General features: G+C 39.8%; 1 non-coding gene across 1 annotated transcript; it reads right to left on the minus strand.

Moving 5' to 3' along the window:
* Window positions 1-2,543: 2,543 nt before the first annotated feature.
* Window positions 2,544-2,617, minus strand: TRNAV-CAC (transfer RNA valine (anticodon CAC)). The gene has a single exon. It is a non-coding gene; the product is annotated as a tRNA-Val (tRNA).
* Between the last annotated feature and the right edge of the window lie 2,184 nt (window positions 2,618-4,801).

Consider the following 4,801-nt stretch of genomic DNA (forward strand, 5'->3'; position numbering starts at 1 on the left):
ACTAGTCTAAAAAGGGATCCAAAAGTAGGATAGTCATTAGCTTGTCCCCTACTATGGAGCCAAGTTTAGCATTCTAAACCCAAAAAAAATAGAAACTTAAGCTAATCCTTACAGGGCCCTTTTTACAGTCCATATTTTTCCTAATGGTTGATTTGTAAGCTGTCCAAATGCCCGAAGTGCAGAATACAGCTTTTGATCCCAATCTGTTCAATTTTCATTAACCACTTTCTTCAAGATTCTCAATAAAATTTATAGGAAGATTCAACTTGACCATTACTTGAGGATAATATATTGTAGACTTTTTATGAATAATCGTGTGGTATTGAGTTAACTTGACATAATATATTGTAGACTTTTTATGAATAATCGTGTGGTATTGAGTTAACTTGACCATTAACTTGAGGATAATATATTGTAGACTTTTTATTATGAATAATCGTGTGGTATTGAGTTAATCTTTTAATTACTCCATTCAAAAAATGTCCTCCTTGATCATTAACTAACTCAATTGGGCATCTGAATCTAGTAATAATCATCTCATAAAGAAATTTTACAACAAAACTGGCTTTATTATCTTTTAATGCTTTAGCTTCCACCCATTTGGAATAATAATCTGTGGCTACCAGAATATATTTGTTGTCGTTTCTCTGAGCGGGCGATTTAAATGGTCCGACAAAATCCAAACCCTATTTCTTAAAAGGTTCCATTAGAAGCACTGGATTGTGGGGCATCCGCCGATCTAATGCACTTGGCTGACCCAATCATGCAGACATCACATTCTCGAGCAAACTTCCGAAAAGATTGCTAATATGCCTCCATCCATATATACGGAACATCTTTCTTTGTGAGAAGATACATTGGATAAGCCACATCCGCTAGGTACTGCAAAAATCTATTATGCCATTTAATCTGACCCAAAAATGTTTGTAATTCTTTGAGATTATGGGGTGCCAATAAAGCTTTAATTACTTCCACATTCTGGGAATCTATTGCAATTCCGGTTTGCTGACACTACAAGCCCCAACAGAATTCCACTAGTAACTACAAATGCACATTTAGCCGGATTGAGACTCAGGCGGGCGGTCTGGCACCTTTCAAGATAGCGTTAAAAATAGGAGATGCTCCATCATTTTTCTGAAGACACTAAAATCATCCAAGAATACTTTCATAAATGTAACCAAGTAATCATATAAAATTTCTTGAACCATTCTTTAAAATGTCTCTGGAGCATACTTCAGACCAAATGTCATCACATTGGAAGCAAATGCTCTCCATTTTGTAACAAAAGCTGTCTTTTCACGGCGGTCATCTAGGGCCATCAGAACTGTATCCACTGAAACCATCCAGGAAAGAATACATCTCATGTCCCTCAACAGCATCTAACAGGGAATCTGTGAACGGGAGCGGGAAATGATATGTCTTTGTCACAACATTGAGCTTCCGAGATCCACATAGACTCGAAGCTTTCCGTTCTTTTTTGGCACAATTACAATCGGTGACAGCCATGTCACCTTATCCACCGGATACATGAATCCCACTTTCAAAAGTTTATCAATTTCCTCCTTAACTTTGCATAATTTGGATTCATCTAGTACTGCTGAGACAGAAACAGGATCCTCCTTGAGATTGATATGGTGTTGATAAAACTGAGGATCAACTCCCTTCATATCTTTTGTAGCTCCAGGCAAATACATCCATATAAGATTTTAATAAGTTATGGAGTTTTGCTTTAAATTCTACATCCAACTTAGTGCCCTGACATGAACTATCTTTGGATCCTTTGCATCGCCCAGATTCATATCTTCCAGCTCATCTGCTACTATGACCCTATGGATGTGCTTCATTGTAGGGAATATGCATATCTGAGTGAGTGTGTGTGTGTGTGTGTGTGTGTGTGTGTGTGTGTGTGAGAGAGAGAGAGAGAGAGAGAGAGAGAGAGAGAGAGAGAGAGTTCGGGTTGCATGTACATATAGGCAATCTGTATTTGAAGCGTGGTGCAGTTCTTGCTTTTGCTCACTCTATTAACTATCCCAACAACATAAACGTGCGCGGATGGAGGGGTGAGAGCCATTAACACAAATCAGAAGCCATTGGGCAAGGGGATCCATTTTAAGTTTGCCGAATGAGCACCTCGATCTAGTTCTTGTCCCTGATTCACGCCGCAGAAAATCAATGTCCATTTTAAGTTTGCAGAGAATATGCACATCCGAGAGAGAGAGAGAGAGAGAGAGAGAGAGAGAGAGAGAGAGGGTTGCACGTACATACAGGCAATCTGTATTGTAAACGTGGTGCAGTTCTTGCTTTTGCTCACTCTATTAACTATCCCAACAATAGAAACGTGCACGGCGGATGGAGGGGTGAGAGCCATTAACACAAATCAAAAGCCATTGGGCAACGAGATCCATTTTAAGTTTGCACCTCGATCTAGTTCTTGTCCTTGATTCACTTCGCACAAAAAGGGGTACAAGTTCTAAGGGTTTTGACCTATTTTGAAAGCAAAACAATATCCAATTATTTTATCGAAGAAAATAAATGTGCGTACGTGTCCGAACCCGGACTCGAACCGGAGACCTCTAGTGTGTGAGACTAGCGTGATAACCAACTACACCATCCGGACAGTTTGGGGAGGGAGGGAGAGAAGGGGGGAGGTAGCAAGAGGGTCGACGGTCTCTCGCACCCAACGCGACTAGACCAAACGCCCGAGGTTGAGATTGAAAACACTAATAGTGTATAGTGGCTGGCAACTCTGTTACATCGCCTGTGTGAGAACGACAGCGCGGGGCAGAGGAGTAGACAGAACTCCCTCTGGACGTCACAACAGGATGATAAGAAGAGAGGCGCCGCAAGCATGGCTTTTGCTTGGAGAAGCCGGCAGCTTATCAATATATCATCATCCTGTTTTCCATTTATTTCACTGACGAGGCGTCAGAGAGACTGACTCCCTCTTCTAATTAGAGTGGCGCTTGACCTGCTTCCGGTTGTGGTCAGTGTCAACCTCAAGATGATTCTTTGATAATAAGTTTGTCGAATCATCACACTCCTTGTGAGGTATGTGCTCTGTCCCCCCTTACTATGTCGCACCCGTCATCTGTATTCGATTTTTATGTTTATTTTTATTGTTTTATGTAGCTCTATGCACAAGAGTCTTATGTTGCATGGCTCTTATGCATATATCTATGCATAAGGATCTTACCCATACCTCTATACACAAGGATCTTATCCATATCTCTATGCAGCACAAGGATCTTAGCCATAGTTCTATACACAGGGACCTTATCCATATCTCTATGCATAAGACTTTTATACATAGAACTCTTATGCATAGCTCGCTATATATGCATAAGAGCTATAGATAAGATTTTTATGCATAGATGTATGCGTAGCGCTATGGATATATCTATGCATATAGATATTTTTCTCTTATGGATACATAAGACTTTAATACATAGAGATCTATACATATGACTCTTATGCATAGCTGGCTAAATGCATAAGAGCTATAGTTAAGAGTTTTATGCATAGATATATGCGTAGAGCTATGTATATATCTATGCATATAGATCTTTGCCTCTTATGGATAACTCTATGTGTATGGTGTATGTAGGATGATAGTGATGATGACAATGATGATGATGTTGACAACCAAGTGATGCTCTTTGAGATGACGATGATGAGGACAGTGATGATTGATCTATTCATTGGATGTATTTAGATCGTGTTTTACCTATTTACTATGCCTAAATTATGCATAAGAGCATGCATAGAGCTTATTCGTAAGGCTTGCGGACTTGCTTTCATGTGGGCTTGTAGGCTTACTGGTTTGCAGGCTTGTGGGCTTACAGACTTGTGAGCTTATCAGCTTGCAAAATTACCAGCTTATAAGCTTACTTGCTAGCAAATCTACCAGCTTCTAGCGGGCTTACTCGCTTGCAGAATGTGCATCTCATTAATAAGAATTGTCACTTAAGAAGACAAAGAGTACCTCTACAAGATGAGATCATAGTTGGAGGTGTGCACTTTGTTGAATGGAAAGGTTATTCAAAATCTACATGCTTATGCATAAAGCTATTCATGCTCCTATGCTTTTATCTTTGGAAGAGCATATGCATAGCTCTTATGCAAAGCACAAGGGACATGCATAGCTCTTTGCATACTTTTAAGCAAAGTAGTAGAGCATACATGTGATACCCCCCTACCACTCTATCTATACAATAACATGGTAGTAAAAATCACATTAAGGGTAGAGCGGCTTAATTTTGGGGCCTTATATCACATTATCCTAATGCTTGGATATTCTGTCAGTTCCCCTTAGTCTTAATAGAACTATCCTTACATAAGGAAAAGTGAATGATTCCTCCATGTATTTTCCCTTCATAATTCTCACAAGCAAGTCACATCGAGTGGCTCCCCAAGGCTCAACAAGATGTCTTGACTCCTCAATTATGAAGGCAATTCCCATATCCGTGTTCATGATTGATGATCTAAATTACTCATCCTAAGTTCCTCGTTCTAAAAATATATTTTTGTCTCATTTTGGAAAGTATCCATAGCTCGAGTCCACCCTACCACTCACTTTCCAGTGTTTGGTCCTTTCTCTCTGCTTAAACCAAATCCATGAGCTCAGCCTATCCCCGTGCAATCCCATGGGTCTAGTCATTCGCCCACCACTGGACCTATAGAGCCAGTCTGAACTCACGTACCCATGATTAAAAATTTCATTTTGCTCACACACATCGAAATCCATTTAATTGCATATGTATGTCTAGAGGGTAAAACTCTTCCAAAAGAGTATGTAAGCTCT

This window comes from Cibotium barometz, chromosome 3 (genome assembly GCF_041138505.1).
Source record: "Cibotium barometz isolate CiBa-2024 chromosome 3, ASM4113850v1, whole genome shotgun sequence".
In the NCBI taxonomy this organism is placed as follows: domain Eukaryota; kingdom Viridiplantae; phylum Streptophyta; class Polypodiopsida; order Cyatheales; family Cibotiaceae; genus Cibotium; species Cibotium barometz.